This window comes from Eptatretus burgeri, chromosome 6 (assembly GCF_056783735.1).
Source record: "Eptatretus burgeri isolate ZD-2024b chromosome 6, Ebu_testis_v1, whole genome shotgun sequence".
Taxonomy (NCBI): Eukaryota; Metazoa; Chordata; class Myxini; order Myxiniformes; family Myxinidae; genus Eptatretus; species Eptatretus burgeri.
The window spans coordinates 16,062,977-16,083,226 of record NC_140966.1 but is presented as its reverse complement, the minus strand read 5'-3'; the positions used below and the strand labels follow the sequence as shown (position 1 = coordinate 16,083,226).

At 44.2% G+C, this 20,250-nt stretch overlaps 1 pseudogene; it reads left to right on the top strand.

Annotated features, from left to right (window-relative positions):
- Positions 1 to 247: 247 nt before the first annotated feature.
- Positions 248 to 1,415, top strand: LOC147024353 (uncharacterized; annotated as a pseudogene).
- Positions 1,416 to 20,250: the final 18,835 nt, after the last annotated feature.

Genomic DNA, 20,250 nt, shown 5'->3' with positions numbered 1-20,250 from the left:
CGCCGCAGTGAAGAGTGACTGTAGTCTCTTCTCGAGACTGTATATTGCCTGCCAATCACGTGATGGGGATCTGGACCAATTCTTCTGCCCCGAGAACCAGGCAGCCCCACCAGCATTATCAACAGGAGGAAAACTGCACCTTGGAGTCAAAGCAGATCTACTACACTGCCTGAAATCAGACCAACCCGAAACCACAAGCACACCTGGGGTTGATGCCACAATCCTTGATGGAGCAGCTACTGTTCAAATGCTCAATCCTGGAATGGCAAAGACCTTTGAGGAGTATGTGAACACAGTCTTTGCACCTTACATCTCCACTCAACTCGAAAAGGTCAACAGACTCGACCTCATCTGGGATGTATATCTACCTGACAGCCTGAAAGGCACAACCAGACAGAAGAGAGGCAAGGGTGTCAGGAAGAGAGTGGCTCCCTCTCCCATCATGCCTAAGAACTGGAAGGACTTCCTTCGTGTGGATCAAAACAAGACTGAGCTCTTTGGTTTCCTGTCACGAGAGGCCATTTGTCTTCCAATAGCAGATGGCCATGAAATGTATGCAACATGTGGAACTGAGGTCTTGTGCTCTCCTGCCGAGTCCGACTTGACCAGCCTCGCCCCATGTTCACACGAGGAGGCGGACACTCACCTGCTTCTACATGTGGCAGATGCTGTGCAGAAGGGGATCAGGAAGGTGGCCATACGCACTGTGGATACTGATGTTGTGGTACTGGCTGTGGCTTCATTCAACAACATCAATCCTGACGAGCTGTGGATAGCTCTTGGTACTGGATCCAGCTTCCGGTACATAGCTGTTCACCAACTGGCTGCCTCCATGAACCCAAGACAATGTGCTACTCTCCCCATCTTCCATGCCCTCACAGGGTGTGACACTGTCTTCTTTTGCTGGCAGAGGGAAGAAGACTGCCTGGGAGATTTGGAAAGTGTTCCCACAGGTGACTGATGCCTTTGAAGAACTCTTACGCATGCCAAGTGATGTCAGTGAGGAGTCAATGTCACTGCTGGAGCGCTTCGTTGTGCTGATGTATGACTGCACCAGTGACACCATGGAAGTGAACAATGTTAGGAAACAGCTCTTCACACACAAGTCTATGTCTCTAGAAAACATTCCCCCAATGCAGGCAGCACTCCAGCAGCACATAAAGCGTGCATCTCTCCAGGGCAACTGCTGGAACCAAACTCTGGTCCTGAATCCAGAGTTACCAATCCCATTTGACTGGGGCTGGACAAAGGAGGCCTCTGGGTGGCAGCCTCTTTGGACGACACTGCCAGAGGCATCAAAATCTTGCCATGAACTGATCCACTGTGGCTGCAGGAAGGGATGTACCGGCCGCTGCAAGTGCACCAAGGCTGCACTCAAGTGCACTGAATTATGTGCATGTTTGGGAGACTGTTAGGTGCAATCAGACACCTTTATATTTATGCGTCTATATGGATAGTGTGTGTGTATTACATGTACCAGTATGTACTATATGAGGTGTGTTCAAAAAGTATCCAACTTTAATTTTTCGTGCGTAAACAAATGAAGCTAGGGAGGCGTGGTTTGGTGCACGTATGTAGGCGATCTGAATCCGTGTGCCTGAATATTTTCCTTCCTGCAGAAGCTGCCAGTCGCCGACAGACCGCCGATAAGTGAGGAAGTGTAAGTGAGCGCCGTCGGATTTAGGTTTTTGACAAAATGACAGAAAAACTTGAACAACGCTACTGCATCAAATTTTGTTTAAAGCTTGGCGATTCCCAAGTGGAAACGATCTGCAAGATTCAACAGGCCTCCGGGAACGAAGCAATGGGCACCACACAGATAAAAGAGTGGTACGACCGCTTCAAAGATGGTCGCACATCAGTGGAAAGTGAAGCACGTTCTGGTAGGCCCTCAACATCCCGAAATGAGATCGTCATTGACCAAGTGAGGACCCTGCTGATGCAGGATCGTCGAATCACATCAGAGAACTTGCAGACGAGGCGGGCGTCAGCATTGGATCCGTTCGTTCCATTGTGACTGAGGATTTGGGCTTAAGGAGAATCTCAGCGAAGTTCGTGCCAAAGCTGCTAACGATCGAGTAGAAGCAACTCCATTTGGAGATCGCACAGGACATGCTGGAGACTGTGAACAGCGTTCCCAACTTCTTCAACACAGTGATCACTGGCGATGAGACCACAGTGATCCGTCATTTTGTCAAAAACGAAAATCCGACGGCGCTCACTTACACTTCCTCACTCATCGGCGGTCTGTCGGCGACTGACAGCTTCTGCAGGAGGGAAAATATTCACGCATACGGATTAGGATCGCCTACATACGTGCACCAAACCACGCCTCCCTAACTTCATTTGTTTACGCACGAAAAATTAAGGTTGGATACTTTTTGAACACACCTCGTACATGTGTCTGAGGTAACTGACCTCACTGTACTTTAAGCTTATAGACTATGTTCAGTGCACATTGAAAATTAAGGTTGCACAGATGATCTTACAACATGATTTCATGCAAGCTGTTCTGGACACCACAATAACCGAAATGTGTATTTCTATAAATTTGTTTTCTGAGGTCACTGACCTCATTTAAAGCACTTGTTCAGTCATGGTTGCATCCTGTGATTATGTATAAAGGCTCTCCAGAAGATAAAGGGAACAACACATGGCAACATACCTTTTTAATGATTCCCAAAACAGACAAACTGCAACAGAATCGTGAAAAAAAATGACAATTTCAATGTAATTGAGGTCATTGACCTCTCACTATCCTCAGAGGTCAAATCTGACTTACCTCCCGAGCTGAAAATGAAGCTTATGGTATGTACTAACACTGGTAAAAATTTCATGCTTTAGTCATAATTTGCACAATTGTTATGATTATCTGCTGCACTACTAGTCTAATGGGAATTAAATGTACTTGCGCTGTGAGTTACTTTGATAGTCAGGGTTTTCTTTCATTTTTTACACCCCTCATAACTACGACAATGCCAGCATCACCTTCACCTCGCTCTGGCCGATGCCATCGCCTACGTGCGTGTCAGCACGTATGTGGGCGGAGCCCACGCAGAATACAGTTCCTCTGGCTGTTTGGTGGGCGGAGCGCACGCGGAATAATGTTGCTCTGGCTGTTTGGTGGGTGGAGTTCAAGGAGGAGCCTCGCAGCAGCCCTCGACCAATCACCGTGCTACGGGTGGGGTGGCCGCCGCTCAGCCAATCAGATCCCTCGACAGGGAGAAAGGGGTCCACGTGACGTCACCACGCCCCGGGCCAATCGACGGACTTGCCGCTCGTTTTGGCCAGTGACAGGGCGACGAGCGATTCTGCGTGCCAAAACGGTCGAGTAAGGGAGAGCGGGGAGGGCAGAGGCGTCCCCCCCCCCCCCCGAGGCATGGTGAATAAGGGTGCGGCATGATCAGACGAGAGATCTGGTGCTTGAGTGATCCTGGAAAGAAGAGCTTGAAATTGGGAGATCCTGCCAACAGAACCACAAGGGGTGCGCACGGTCTATCTGAGGGATACAGAGGAGAGGTTTGGTTGCCAGGACGAGCGCCGTGCGGAGCTGAGAAGGCTGATCGCGCTCGCCTCTCGCTGGTGCCAGGTTCAAATCAGCGTGAAGACCACACGAGGTGGACAGGTCCGAGGCAGGCTCTGGTCTTCAGCTCGCCTTTCCCTCCGAGCTGGAGGCCTCAATAAAGGCTATGGCCGGCCACCGGTGTGTGTGTGTGTGTGTGTGTGTGTGTGTGTGTGTGTGTGTGTGTGTGTGTGTGTGTGTGTGTGTGTGTGTGTGTGTGTGTGTGTGTGTGTGTGTGTGTGTGTGTGTGTGTGTGTGTGTGTGTGTGTGTGTGTGTGTGTGGCGTGAGTATAGTAAGTAATAAATTGTATAAGTGCTCTTGGCTGTACATATGTGCTTCTCTATTATTCGGATAACTCTGCTTCTTGCGTGCCCCCCTGCCCCATTATAAATAAACCCGTGTGTTAAATGTATCGGTTCATTTTTGTGTTTCTTTTATTGGTTTAACACAATGCGTGTTGGAGAATTAGCCAGGCTGTTGCTGCTGTAAAGGGACATTTGGACCGACGGAAGCTCCGTGATCGTCCGCTCGGGTCGCACACGGTTCGAGCACGCTAGCGGCTTGTTCCGTACGAGCGCCGTCGAGGGTGAATTTCCCCGATAGTTTGGACGACGTGGGTATTTTGGTAAATTGAAATTGGCAATCGACCCTACCCCACATGGTCGACCAATTGGCGAACTTCAGTCCAATAAGGGACCCGTCGGCTCCGGAGTTATCCGGGGTGATGACCTATAAATTCCAGGTGTTCGGTGGAGCCGACTCTACTGCTCCATCTAGTGGTTGTGCTCACAGCCGATACCCAGCCCCACAACAATATATTGAATCAATTTCACTTTAATTATCTGAGAAAGATCCTGAGGGTTAAATGGCAAGATAAGATACCTGATACTATTGTTCTCACACTCTCGTTGATTTATAAAGCATCGATGCAATACTGAAGCAATATCAGATTAGATGGGTTGGTCATTTTGTTAAGATGACTAACCAACATCTTGCCAAAAATATATTTCATGGAGAAATTAAATCAGCAAAAAGATCCCGAGGTGGCCAGAAAAAAAAGCTTTTAAAGATACTCTCAAGGTGTCTGAAAGATTTCAACATAAATACTAGTTCTTGAGATAAAAAAAAAGAAAATGAGCATGAAATTGCTCCATCTGGTGTAACCCCATTAAAAATGGTGCGTTTGAATTTGAAAATAAAAGAATCCGAGAATATGGATTGAAACTAGAACACAAATCTAGAACCAACTGAAATTCTTCATTATCTTGTCCATTATGTCGTAGACAATTTCAGGCAAGAATTGGACTCATTAGCCATTTTCTCACTTATCCCAACTAACTGACGTCTTGATCATCTTCAATATCGACGGACAAACTGCATATATGTACCAGCACATCAAGGTCTTCTCTCTCTCTCTCCGAGAAATACCATGATTCATTTAACCTTCATAACCTGAATGCAGAGAAATAAGTCGGCCTTTAGTTCTCATGCCAATGACAGGGGATGGAAGGATAGCCTTGAGTCATGCACACTCACCTCTAAGCCGTCTATCCAGGGTTCACATATCGGCCCAACTATTAACTGTTATCCTGGTCTTTCGCAGGCAGGGTGATTCAACTTTGTCGCAGGCAGTGTGGTTCATCGTCCCTCGGATGGACGTTAAACTGGGCATTCCATCTGCCGGCATTAGTTAGTGGACATTAAAAATTCCACGGTATCCTTCGCGAAGAGCAGGCGAGCTATCGCGACGCCCTGGCCGAATTCCAAATTCCTGCTCTGACTGACTGCTGGGAAAGCAATGGCAAACCACCCACCATAACCGTTGCCAGAAAGCTGCTTCAGCAACACCGACTCTCTCCAAAGGGTATGGCACACGACAGCTCATCATCACCCAAGGACAATGATGGTACTCTGCGGGATGTAGCGCCCTCTTCTGTAACGTACCAGAGCCACAGAGGAATGAATCCTTCATGAGACAGATTAGAGGTTAGAATACTTATCTTTCACAGAAATCTCTCATTTAAGTACAAACCAGACTCGTTTCTGCTCCACTTATGAGACATGACAGTATCAATCACAACTAAGCACTTAATTGTCCTTTAGCTGGTAAACCAACCTGAAAAACCCATATGCATGTATTGTCCTCCAACGATATGCTTTATCTTTCTGTAAATTCCTTCATGGAAACCTGTAGCTCGTTTTTAAAAAGAGCTTCCAAATCAATTACGTTTTTTTTTTTTTTTGTTTGTTTTTTTGCACAAAAGAGTTTGGAAGTACACCTGCTTCTTAAAATGCAGAAGCTGCACCTGCTTTTGCCGGTTGATTAAACATTCATTATAGCGCCTAATTGATAATACAGGACACAAAGACAACGGCAGATAATTAAAAGCCATTTCCAAAAACGCAGTAACACAGGCTTGCCAGACTCACCTGCTTTGGCTTTGCACAACATGGATGCCATTGTTGACTGACCATCACAAGGTACTGCTTGAGCTCCCAAGAGTGCTTGTTCCTTTTCATTGAAGAGCAGTCATGAAGAGTGGAATTTCTGGTTTGAAATACAGACTAAATTTGTTCTGCAAGTCCCTTTTATAAATTGTACAGTTGTTCTTCTGGCTTGACATTTTGAGAGCTGGCAAGCGTGTGCAGCCATTGTTTTGTTTTCTGTGAGAGAAAGGAAAGCATATTATGTTTCATCCTCCAGCAGTTTTTTTGTCATTTCTTTGCTCATGTTTAACATGGGAACAAGCGATGGCATATTAGCCTATTTGAAGGCTATAGTGTTGATCCGCATTGGCAAACAAGTCTACAATGTATTCTATCAAACAAAAGCTGATGTGTACGTTAACCACCGTGGGAAGCGAGGTGCAGCTGGGATTTCGAGCATTAGCCCTCTTTTCTCTGACAAAGGATTAACTCTCCAAATGCCAGCCACACCTCGCTTCAAATGGAGGTTAACATATTCTTATCGTTTTTCAGTCACTAAAAATCAATGGGAAAAAGCAAGCTAACTGTAATTGCTCCAAAAGCATCCTGATGAAACAATGGTAGGAATGAATCGTAAACATTGGCATGGTAATTGGCAACACAACAGAAAATAAACCAAACTATTGAGAACATGGGACAAATGACATCCCGGGAAGGTATGAAGCGGGACACCGGTATAAAATGGGACAATCCTGTAAAATACAGCTCGGCCGGTCACACCCATATCTTACAGGTCACACTGATATCAGCCACACCTCGCATCATTTTCAATGACTACAGCAATAAAGTAAAGGCAGATTGTAATGACTCTCAATGACTTGATTAATCTGAAAATTTAAAGGCAAAAAACATGTCTAGACATATTGCTGTACAAACAAATGTATAATTCCATGACAATAGTGTCCTGGTGACAACATGATTCAGTGAAATGATGCTGCATTATAATAGTCAATTTCTGAATAAAAAATTATATTTATCATGAGCATATTCACTCATCAAAACATACGATAACACAGAATACTGTATACCTCAGTTACTAAAAATTGTGAATATCGCAGATTTGAAGATGCAAGACCACAACCAACTCGTGCTTTTTGAAAGAGAATACAAGGCTCAGAAAAAGCTCAAACACAAAGTCGCCTCATCATTGAAAGGCCAGATGGAGTCACTTAAATCTTGCATGCCTCCTGAGGGAATGGCGGTGCGGGGGTTAAGGTTGCGAATTATACATTCCTGAAACAGACCATCAGACTCAACAACCATAATTACCTTTGTGTGGTTTGGAACTCAGTTATATGGTACTGGAAACACACACATACATCACACCAGAAACAAGAAAAAGAGCAATCAGAAATTGCAAATCCTCGCCAGGACTTCTTTGAGTGGTGTATTTTTTATTGGTTTTCGGGTAAATCCAATATGGCTGCCAAACCATGTAACCTATGACATCATATGTGTGACCCTTTTGTTCCTCATGGATAGGTGATCATATGTGTAACGTTTAGTCGCGAACTTTTCAGCCATTTCAGAGATTTTTTTTTTAAACAACAATATGGCTGCCGAATCACATGACCAATGATGTCATCGAAAAAAAATTGTCGACCATTTTATCCCTAAATGACCCTCCAAAAATTTCATACTGATCGGATGTGGCGTTCTACATATGCAATTATGACGTCATAATAAGGGCACCGATGATGAAATGAAAAAAAAATCACACATTGCTCAAGGCCCTGTCACACCTTAACGATTTAGCCAGCATATGCCAAGGTATGAAAAATTGGTCTAAAACGCTGGCACACGTCGAATACGTTATGGGTAAGTTTTGTATACGTTAAGAGCACGCTGACATACTTCGTAGTATGCCGAGCTCGTCGACAAATTTTAAGCATGCTCAATTTTTTGACGTATGCCAGTGTATGACTCACAGGTTCCGCATACGCTGGCCATAAGTTGTAGGCACATTATGCAATCGTTGACACACGTCGAACACGTTACTTGTAAGTTACTCATAAGTCGAAACATGTCGAGGTCATGTTTAGCGTACCCGAAACTTATTTCTAACCTATGAGTAACGTGCTTTGAACCTATCTAAGGAGAATCTAAAGATTTCGTAAGTATATTGATGACTTCCGTTTCTGTTTGTTTGTTAGTTTGTTTGTTTGTTTGTTTGTAGGCACGATAACTCGAGAACGGAAGAAGCCACCAATGTCAAATTACACCACGTGATTCAGGAGGGTGATGGCTAGTGCTGATTAGATTTTGGTCAAAATCGGTCAAAGGTCAAGGTTACGGTGAGGTCAAATATTAGATTTTTGATGGTTTGGTACAGATAACTCGAGAACGGAAGAAGCTACCAATGTCAAATTACTCCATGTGATTCAGGAGGGTGATGGCTAGTGCTGATTAGATTTTGGTCAAAATCTGTCAAAGGTCAAGGTCACAGTGAGGTCAAACATCCAAAAAATGTAACTCGAGAACAGAAGCTTCCAATGTCAAATTACACCACGTGATTCACGAGGCTGATGGCGAGTGCTGATTAGATTTTGGTCAAAATCGGTCAAAGGTTAAGGTCACAGTGAGGTCAAACATCCAAAACATTCGATTTTTGATGGTTTGGTACAGAATCATCGTAGAAACTTCTGGTTTGTGTCGCGACTTTCTCAAGAGACAGCTTTTATTAGACAAGGTCAGTGGTCAAGTTGACGATTTCGTAAGTAAAAGTCTATGACTGCTTGTTTGTTTGTTTGTTTGTGAACAGTATTACAGAAAAACTCCTCGACGGATTTCGACGAAACTTGGTGGGGAGGTTAGGTATGGTCCAAGGATCATGCCATAAAATTTTGGACTTGGTCCCGCCCCCCCAAAAAAGAAATTGTAAGAGAAAATTTTTTTTTTTTTAATCTCTGGGGCATAAACATTAACATGGCATTCTGAACAGCCCTTATTGACATTGTAATGATCAAGTATCTTTCATCATTCACATTAATCCCTCCATTGTTTTGTCATTAACCTCCGCCATCGAAGATGGATGGAAGTTCCTGTTTTCACCCCTTTCTGTTTGTTTGTTTGTTTATGAACAGAATTACAGAAAAACTCCTCGACGGATTTTGACGAAACTTGGTGGGGGGGGGTTAGGTCTGGTCCAAGGATCATGCCATTCGATTTTGGATTGGATCATGCATTTCTACATGTTTTAAGTGATTTCCAACCCCCCCCAAAAAAAAATTGTTACCCCCCCCCCAAATTGAGAAAAAAAAAAATTTTGCATTTCTACATATTTTAAGTGATTTTCAACCCCCCTCCCCCCAAAAAAAAATTGTTAGAGAACAATTTTTATTTTTTTGCATTTCTACATGCTTTAAGTGATTTCCAACCCCCCCAAAAAAATATAGAGAAAAAAAATTTTTTTTTTGCATTTCTACATATTTTAAGTGATTTCCAACCCCCCCCACCCCAAAAAAATTGTTTGAGAAAAAATTTTTTGCATTTTTACGTTTTAAGTGATTTCCAACCCCCCAAAAAAAAATTGTTCCCCCCCCCCAATTTTTTTTTTTTTTTTGCATTTCTACATGTTTTAAGTGATTTACAACCCCCTCCCCAAAAAATTGTTAGAGAAAAAATTTTTGCAACTTTTTTTTCAACAAAATTTAGATTTTTTTTTTGCATTTTTACATGTTTTAAGTGATTTCCAACCCCCCCCCCAAATATTGGAGAAAAGAACTATAACTCTGTCAGCACTGTTCACATCATATTTAATGAATAAGATATAAGGTTCACTTGAGTGACCCAGCAGTATTGGCGGCGGAGGTTTTGCAGTCTCCCGAGTGCTCCCCCTCTAGTTTAACATGTTACCTTAGTTATTCATGCCTGTTTGTGACCTTTATGATGTTCATAAAAACAGTAAATTTCCTATTGGCAATGATTTTTCAATTTTGTTTAACTGCCAGAAAAGCAGAGTTAAAAAAAATACTTTACTCCTCTTTGTGCATGCGCGATCGCGATGAGATTCCGTACAATTAGTCAAATTCAGTCAAAGGACTGCTAATGTTCCCATTCGTGTTCAAAGTATAATATTCAACTGAAATTTCGTTTCTTGATCATAAACTGACGTTTGTAGACACACAGACAGACAGCCAAAGTTAATCAATTGCTTAACACCGCTTTTGCCTTCATGTAAGTATTGAGGTAAATATGCAGGAGATAAATATTGAGAATAAGGGACTAATGGGAAAGTATGAAACAGGACGTGGGACACCAGTATACAATGTGACAATCCTGTAAAATACGACTCAGCTGGTCACACTGATATTATATAGTATTATGCTTGGAGATTATATTGTACTCAGAGACAATTTGCCAAAACTCAAACACATCATTGCATTTTTGTATCATGACATTGAGGCCTATATGGAAAGCCTAAACCAATGTATTAAGGGAGCAAGGTGAAAAACAGCCAGAGGAATCAAGGAAGACACATAAGATGCACAATTATTGGGCTTTGTTTTGGGACAGCTTGTCAAGTATAGATTTGAAAAGGAATAATGAATGCAGATAAAAAATAGTATTCGATACAAGATTAGGAAATATGACCATGCAACTGGAAGCCGAGGAGAAAAAGCACAAAAACAGGAAGATGGTGTCACTGATAGGAGAATTTAAAAAAAATGGTGGAAACAGGAGTAATGAAGTTATGGCGATAAAGACAAACCGATTGCTTGCCTGTCAATCGTGATTAAACAAAGGCCTTTCATCTCTTTTATAGCAATATGTAAGATGAGTCATAAAGGGTCCAGTTCAAAATGAAGGGAAGTACTGAAAAGTACTTTTGAAGTATTGTAAAGGTAAATAAATATGGGTTGTCAATAAATTATTGTTTGCTAAAACTTGCCCCTATGACATCTTGCTCCAGAGGTGCTCCACAGGAAAAATGACATCCAACTCTCATTTGCTCTTTTCAGGCAGCAGCCGAAGTGCTCACAGCTCAGGCTGAGTGGTCCAATCTATCATCTGCTGTCTTAATCAAGGGATAATCAAACATATTGTTGCGAATTCGCGCCCGCCGGCGTGTGAATGGCCACGTAACTCGAATCGTGGCACGTCGCCCACCGGAACGGACAATTCAGTCGTGACTCTCTCGGAACAACGCCGGGAGCTGGTCACGGGTGGGGGTTTAACCTCACCACGATCGTGCCAATTGCCCACCCGCGCAGGATAATTACCGGGATGTTGAACCCACTACGAACCCCTTACATGATGCAAGATGGAGAGTCAAACAAAGGAAAGGATGCGGCAAAATGGGGAACAAGTTCACACAAGCACGTTTATTCACACACACACACACACACACACACACACACACACACACACACACACACACACACACACACACACACACACACACACACACACACACAGACAAGCACGTATCCACAGCAAAAGAAAAATGCACATAAAAAGCAAAGAAAGAGTTAAAACCGAATACGCGTACACACGGCAACACTTAAAACAATACTGCTTTAAGGACAGGCGCCACCCACAGTCATTTACACAAACCCAAAGAAAAGAAAGGACTTCCCTTGGTGCGGCCGTCAAGTCCTCCTCCCACGACCTCAACTCCAAGCTCCGTCTCCTTCGCCATCCTCCACTGCCGACTCGACCAGACTCGACGACGACACAACTCGACTTCAACGGTATCCTCGGGCTCCACGAGTTCCACGAGCTCCACACCGACGCAGAGACACTCGACCATGACGACACAGCTCGGCAAGGACCCAACAACGACTTCAGATGGAGGCGAGTTCCACGAGTCAAGGAGAGAGCGAGAGGAAGAGGGAGAGAACGCGCCCCACGCGTGTCTGACTTTTATAGCGTGGGGCTCCGCCCTTCACTCCGCCCCGTTTTCGGCTCCACCCTCCTTCGAGAGGGTTCTCGAAAAGGGGCGTTCCCTCACCCCGACCGCCTCACGCTGTCCATCCACCAATCGGCGGCGAGCCGCCCTTCCCTCCTTCCCTCACACCAAGCACGGGGAAGAATGGCGGGAAAAGCCCACCAGCATCCTTGGCAGTTTTTGTTCGTTTGAAATCAAAGATGGAGAAAGAAAAACGACTAACTGGAGGATCGCAGCCCGAATCGATCACATCAATTCCCTCTATACAACGGGTTTGGGCTAACTACACATGTACCTATGGAGATATCTCACCTGAGGGCTCTTTATGGTGTAATGCGAATTTCAACAGCCGTAACAATATATTCTATGTTTTGACATTGACAGCACTTGGTTATCGCTTCCACAAAATTGTGTTCCTTCTGATGAATAACAACACATCCCATATCAGAGGCCATCTTTTCTGATCATCCATTGCTAAGACATCATGATCTTTGTATTGGAGGCCATACATTAAGTACTTATTCAAAAACTTTACTCCCTCTCCCTCCCCCTCCACCCATCCTTCCCACGTCTTGTATTCTCCTCTCATTTCTTTTTTCTCGATTGTACTTACTCATTGTAATCCATTGCCCTCGGAGGATATCTGACATATACTGTAGATGACTTCTTAAAGAATAAAGAGTACCAGAATCCCTTGCAAGATGTCAGGGTGGTTTTCCTTGACACGTCTTATATGCTTGTCTGTTTTCCTCCTGAGCATAACGACGAATCATTGTATCACCACAAAGGTGCGACATTTCAGGGAACATTGCAACACAGTAGTGTCCATCTCCTGTGTAGGTGTAGGTATTGTGGACGCATGAGGAATTTGACCAAGGTACCTGTATACAATGATTTACTCTTTTGAGGATCTTTAACATCCACTAATAAATTCCAGCGAATGGAGGAAGCAATTACTTATCATCCGCTATGAAAAGGCTAACTAATCTATGATGTAATGCCCCACCTCTGAAGACAAGAGTTTGTAGTCCAAGTCTTATTGGATGGAAACTGAACCCAATCTATAAAACTCAAATGTGAGTATGTTGCCAGTCAACTGTATCCTACCTATCCTGTTAGCTGTATGTGCACGCCGAGCCGCACATAAAAAAGTTCCTCCACTGGAGCATCTGAGGCTTTTCCCAAGCCAGCCTCTGAGAATTCCAAGATATTTGTGAGCAGTATTTCACTCTTGATGGCCTTTTCAGCAAAAGCCCTTTTCAGCACAGACTTGTGATTCGGCCGTCGTCCTTTTCTCGATGAAGAAAACGATCAACGGTTTATTGACACTCGGTACATGGTATTCAACGAAAGCCACATTTGCTTAACCTCACTGTGGAACAGTTGCTTTGCTCATCGTCACATCTTCTGCTGTGTTTGACATCTTGTGAATTCCAACCTCTTGAGATTCTACGCCTCACCACGAGCCATAACCTATGGGTAAAAACATTTTCAAACAGGCTTCCAAAGCCAGATTCTGGCTGGTCATAAATTTCTTGCTTCATCCTTTTTGCTTAATCCACAGTGCATCACTCATCTTCTCACACTCAAAAGCCATTTGGACACAGCGAAGCCATTTGGACACAATACAATAAAGTATTTCTATTCACTCTGGGAAGAGGTTCTGGCATTTCTTCTTGCTCTCTGGTTGTGATTGTCGTTAAAGCTACTGAAATCACCGGCAGCACTCATTAGTATGCTAAGACGCAAGGAAGGTTTGCTTCCTTCCCCTAACAGACAAGTTGTGACGTATTGATGGTCTACTGGATCTCATCTTTCATTGTAGCCCCGGCCCTTTTAGCAATCCCCCCCTCCAGCATACTCCTTCAACGACCAAATACCCAGCAGGTTGTACACATTCAACGACCCCAGATAGAAGCTCTAAGCTATATACATAATTAGAATTCTCTGTACCCTCCCTCCCACCACCCCCACACCAACAAACAGTGTGGAAAACGAGAAAAAAGACAACCGCATCTTTGAAGCCGGGTTACCTGTTTGGTTGGGCTCGTGTTGGCAGTACTGCCTTGAGAAAGCAAGTTTCCGTTAAAATTTAATAGCATCACATATCTAACCATGCAATATCTGTCACGATGGTGCAGAGGTAGAGCACTTACATTTGAGTTATCTAGTCGCGGTTTGATTCCTGACCCGACCATAAAGTGTAGGATTGGTGCTTCGCAGACAGAGTATTGCATCGTAAAGTGTATATTAATCAGATGGACAGTAAGCTGGGCATCCTGTCTGAGCATCAGTTGGTGTACATTAAATATCTCACAGTGCCTTTTGAAAAGAGTTGGCCAGATATCGCCAGCACCCTTGCCAAGTTAGAAATTCCTGCTACCATTAATGAAATGTCAGATTTGACGAACCAGTTCATGAAACGTGTGCCAACACTTTCCCTGCCCAACCCCACAAAATTATGGGACTAATTTGGGCCATTAAATAAATGGTAGGTATAAGACCACAGTAGCATGGACAGATGTAACATGTGTATCACAACCACAATAGCATGTGTATGTGTATGTGTGAGGATGGTCAACATTGGAGAGTAAGAGCATAGCCACCAAACTATCTGGTTCTATTCTTTCCTCTATACACATCCATGATGGTAGAGTAGATTTAGCAATCTTAGTCTTAAGTACAAAACCGCTTACCCATTCCTGCAACTTCAGTTGCATCAGGCATCCTTTTGGATAATCAGAGCTATGGCACTTCTATCCCTGAGATAGTAAGTTGGACCTCTGGGACCATTGCATTACCTATAACTCATGACAATATTTATGAAGACAATAAATGTGCATATAAACACACACACGTACCTCCATACCCATATGCATGCATTTTTTTGATCTTTAAAGCCACACACACACACACACACACACACACACACACACACACACACACACACACACACACACACACACACACACACACACACACACACACACACTTGGTGTGGGGAAGATCAATGCTTCAGTACCAAGGAAGGCTCTGTTGGGTGCAGCATGGATAAGGAGACAGCTTGGTTCATGAATCGTGGTTTATGTTGTGGGGAAGATCAATGCTTTAGTACCAGGAAAGGCTCCGTTGGGTGCAGCATGGATAAAGAGAAAGCTTGGTCCATTAATCGTGATTCCTTGTTGTGGGGAAGATGGATGCATCAGGATCATGAAGGCTCCGTTGGGCACAGCACGGATAAGGAGACAGCTTGGTCCATGAATCGTGGGTTATGTTGTGGGGAAGATCAATGCTTTAGTACCGGGAAAGGCTCCGTTGGGTGCAGCATGGATAAAGAGAAAGCTTGGTCCATTAATCGTGATTCCTTGTTGTGGGGAAGATGGATGCATCAGGATCGTTAAGGCTCTGTTGAGCACAGCACGGATAAGGAGAGAGCTTGGTCCATGAGTCGTGTTTCCTTGTTATGGGGAACATTGATGCTTGAGCAATGGGGAAGGCTGCGTTGGGTGCAGCATGGATAAGGAAACAGCTTGATCCATGAATCGTGGTTCTTTGTTGTGGGGAAGATCGATGCTTCAGTACCAGGGAAGGTTCCATTGGACGCAGCACGGATAAGGAGAGAGCTTAGTCCATGAATCGTGGTTCCTTGTTGTGGAGAATATCAATGCTTCATTACTGGGAATGGATCCATTGGGGTGCAGCATGGATAAGGAGACAGCTTGTTCTATGAATCATGGTCCCTTGTTGTGGGGAAGATCAATGGTTCAGTACCAGGGAAGGCTCCATTGGGCGTAGCACAGATAAGGAGACGGCTTTGTCCATGAATCGTGGTTCCTGCTGAGAGAAAGATCGATGCTTCATTACCGGGGAAGGCTCCGTTGGACGCAGCATGGATAAGGAGACAACTCGGTCCATTAATCATGGTTCATTGTTGTGGTGAAGAGGGATGCTTCAGGACCGGGGAAGTCTCCGTTCAGTGTTAGAGACTTGCGAGTGAGGATGACGACATATGGTGGTGGCACGTACACATGCACACAGACATACTTGAATCGTGATTTACACATACACATGCACGATTGTGATTTATACACATGTTATACATCTAATATATAAAGCTCATTCCAACTACTGACTTACTGACTCACTGACTGACTCGCTGACTGATTCACCGACTGAAATTAAAGATTGGTGCCTTCAGGGTGATATAAACAGCTGAATTTTTGCATGCCAATGGACATCAAAGCCAATACACTAGGGAAAAATCAAAGAACCATCAGAAAAAATCAATAAATGAAAATACAAACAAATGAAATAAAAGTAAAATAAATGCACATGAGCGACTCAAGACAATGGGAAAGCACGGTAATTTTGCGTGCTGACGTACGTCAAAAGCTGATACACCAGGAAAAATCACAGAACCGTCGGAAAGCATCCATGAATGAAAATATAAATAAATTTTAAAAATTAAGTGAAAATAAATGAATGACAAGTCTGAAGACGACGATGATTCACGAGCGGTATTTGACGATGTAGATTGTTTCAGAAGTCAAGGATGAGACAATGTGATAATGTTTGACCAAGTTATAAAAATGATCAACATGATGTGGTACGAGTGACAGGTTATTAGCTGTAAAATGTCGAAAACCCGGTTTCGTTCAACAACTTTAAAAATTTGACCTTTGCATAACCTTAAAGGTCACAAAACAATGTTGTGGACATTAAAATAAGGAAACAGGATACGTGCTCTAGCTTAATGGAGTTAGTTCGTCGAAGAAGGTCGAAAACCCGGTTCGATTCCCACAACTTTGAAAATTTGACCTTTGTGAACTTTAAAGGTCAAAGGTCAAGGATTATGACCTTTGGTGCAAAACTTCCTGTGGAACATTCCAGGAACAATATCACGTCATATCGGGTATATGGCATTTCGCACTCCTCGGATTATCCATACTTTGATGAAATCAGCGTTAAAACAAACTTGAAGGGGGCGCCACGGGCAAGGTGTTCGAGATAGAGCAAAATGGTTTCAAGGCTTTAGGTTGGGAATGACCTCAAGATTACGCATAAAAAATATTGTCATCCGAGCTCTCAAAGTTTGGGCGGTGACCTTGTGGCCTTGAACTTGGGACGAAAATGACAAATTGAGCTCTCTGGGGCTATGTCGGTGCCATTGGGCTAACCAAATACCGAAACCTCTGCCAGATTCGACAAGCCCCTTGGAGAAGATATTATGTCAAAATTCGCAATTTTCTAACTTCGTGACCTTGTGACCTTGACCTTGGGACGAAAATGACAAATCGAGCTCTGTGGGGCTATGCAGGTGCCATTGGGCTAACCAAATATCAAAACCCCTGCCAGATTCGACAAACCCCCTAGGAGAAGATGCAAATTCAAATCGGCTACCCCCTAAAAACACAATTCGCAATTTTCTAAGTTCGTGACCTTGTGGCCTTGACCTTGGGACGAAAATGAAAAATCGAGCTCCGTGGGGCTATGCAGGTGCCATTGGGCTAACCAAATACTGAAACCCCTGCCAGATTCGACAAACCCCCTAGGAGAAGATGCAAATTGAAATCGGCTACCCCCTAAAAACACAATTCGCAATTTTCTAAGTTCGTGACCTTGTGGCCTTGACCTTGGGACGAAAATGAAAAATCGAGCTCCGTGGGGCTATGCAGGTGCCATTGGGCTAACCAAATACCGAAACCCCTGCAAGATTCGACAAACCCCCTAGGAGAAGATGCAAGTTGAAATCGGCTACCCCCTAAAAACACGTTTTTTGGGCGTGGCTCCGCCCATAATGGGCGCACCGCGCCCATTTTCAGGAAAACACAACTAGATCATGATATAAACCTCCCACCAAAATTGTCAGGATCGGATCAAAACCCACAGAGATCAAAACCCACACCGATAAGGTGCATATTCTGCAGGAACTCAAACCAAATGACGGACCCAAATGCAAGGTGTTTGCCATGGAAATTCTCAGTCATATAGAGGATGGCAAAGATTCCCTGAAAAAGGTCATGTTCACAGACAAAGCTTGCTTTCATGTATCGGGGAAGGTCAACCGGCACAATGTGAGGATCTGGGGTCCTGAAAACCCCCACGTGGTCGTTGAACACGTATGCGATAGTCCAAAGGTCAATGTGTGGTGTGGCCTTCTCCATGACCGCTTGGTGAGTCTGTTTTTCTTTGTGGAGGATACAGTGACCTCAACAGTTTACATGAACATGTTGGAAGGATTTGCCTTCCCACAGATTGAAGACCTGCAACCCGATATGATTTTTTCAACAGGACGGTGATCCCCCTCATTGGGCCTTAGTCGTTCAAGCCGTCCTAAATGAAAAATTTCCAGGTCACTGGGTTAGCCGAGATGAACCAACCACCTGGCGCCGACAATCACCAGATAACCCCCTCCCCCTTTTTGTTTTTCTCTTTGGGTTTGTCAAAGACTTTGTCTCCAACACGAAGGTGGCAGGATCCTCGTTCTCATATTATAGCTGCATGCGCACTGATGGACGCTGAGCAAAACATGGCAAGAACTCGTGTACGGCCTTGATGCCCTGTGCGTGACAAAGGGAGCTCACATTGAAGTGTGCTGTTGGTGTGCACAAACCTTTATGAGTTTCTGTATCATATAAACCAAAGAGGATTGTTGTATCATTTGTGGTTCCAAATATATTAACAACCTAAGTTGTCAGGGTCTTCTTGGAACACCATGTATAGTACATATCTCACACCACACACACACACACACACACACACACACACACACACACACACGTAAATAATTGTGGATACTTTGAGACCTGGTGGATCTATTTTCCTTCTCCTGAAACCCACCCCCATGTGGAGAGAGCAGTCAAGAACAGCAAGTTGCACACACATACACACACACACCTTTAGAAACTCTTCTTTATCACATTGTAGTTGGTACAGAGGTTACTCTCCCACTGAGCCCTCAAGCTCAAAATGTCTTTTTTTGTGTTTTCCATATCGAAGCTCGTGTAAGAGCTAATACACAGAACATCTAACAAGGCAGGAGACAAGAGGAGTGGGAGAGGGAAGGACAAAAATAGTGGGAATAGAGACAATAGGTGATCTATGGAAGGGAGAGGGATGGGGCGGAGTACATGGGGTAAACAAGATAGTACTACAGGGACTTTCAGGAAGGAAAACAGGGAATTTGAAGGAGGTGGGTTTGGGGTGGATCAACAGCGGTTGAAAAGATCATGGTTTTGGAGAAGGGAAGATATGAGATGGTGGTGAACAGCTGTTTTGAAGACCTAGAGGGAGGAGTGGGATTGAGTTTGTTCCAGAGGTGGGAAAAAGAGGAATGAAAGAGTGAGGGTGAGCAGTGATTCCTGATTTTGGTAGTTATATCAGAATGGGGTTTTTGGTGGACCTTGAGCGCCTTGCGGAAATGTAGGGGGGAGAGATCATAGAAAGAGCAGGGGGGGGGCAATGTCAGAGAGGAGACGGTAGAAGACAGAAAGACCACCAACCTGCCTGCCTCCAGTGGAGAGTGAGAGTCCCAAAGACTCAGCTTCATTGCAAGAGATACCAATGATCCTAAAAGCTTTAGTTTCCACAGCGTGAAGTCGAGCGAGGTGTGAGCAGGAGCATCACCCCAGAGGGGAGAGCAGTACTCCATAAGACTGCAGATGAAAGCTTTGTAAGTGCTTAGAAGCTCAAGTGCGCCAAGGAAGGACTTTGCACGACGTGGGATGAAAAAATATTGTTTGGATGGCTTTGGCTTTGGATGGCAAACTGGCTGTGGATGCAAAATTGGAGATGTGACTTTCCCAGGAAAGATTGTGGCAGATAGTGAGGCCCAAAAGCTTGATTGAAAGGACTTTTTCAAGGAGATTGTTGAAAAAGTAAATGGGGGAAGGGGGGGAGGTTTCCAGAATGTTCCTTCGGAGAGACATGGTAAGGGTGTGAGATTTGTCAGGATTGAAAGCATATTCCAGGTGTTTGACCAGATTGTGATGTTTGTCCAGGTCTGCAGAGAGTGAAGAGGCTGCTGCCTGCCGATCACGGTCTTGACCAGAGGTTGCAGGTTTTCAACAATCCTTCTGGCAGTGGGACTTAGTGGCCTTTCCCTTCTTCGTCAGCCAGTCCAATTTGACAGGCAAAAAGCACAGTCCCTGCTCAGCAGTCTTGGTCAGCTGAAAAAAAAACTTGTTAGGAAGGCAAATAAGAAAGGCACTTCCATTTCCACCACCACAATTTCACTTTCCTTCAGTGTCTCAACACTGCTATTTGTTTGAACACATGACGATACAGTACTTTCAGAAAACACCAGACATA